Source organism: Molothrus ater, chromosome Z (genome assembly GCF_012460135.2).
Source record: "Molothrus ater isolate BHLD 08-10-18 breed brown headed cowbird chromosome Z, BPBGC_Mater_1.1, whole genome shotgun sequence".
Lineage (NCBI taxonomy): Eukaryota > Metazoa > Chordata > Aves > Passeriformes > Icteridae > Molothrus > Molothrus ater.
Window position 1 is genome coordinate 2,341,453 of NC_050511.2, and position 218 is coordinate 2,341,670.

Here is a 218-nt window from a genome sequence, read left to right on the forward strand (position 1 = left end):
TGCTGTTTGTGCTCTTAATGTCAAACTCGAGTGTGGCTAAACCTGGCTGAGGGGGTGAGAACATCTTGCATGTGGATCAGGAAAGTGAAGTGAGGACAAGTGTCCTTAGGATGTGCTCTAAACCACTCAGGGTGTAATAAAGTACAGCTTCAATTTTGTAAATTACTGTGCTCCATGTAGCAGGCAGTAACTGGGGCTGAGGCAGGGTTGTGTTCTTC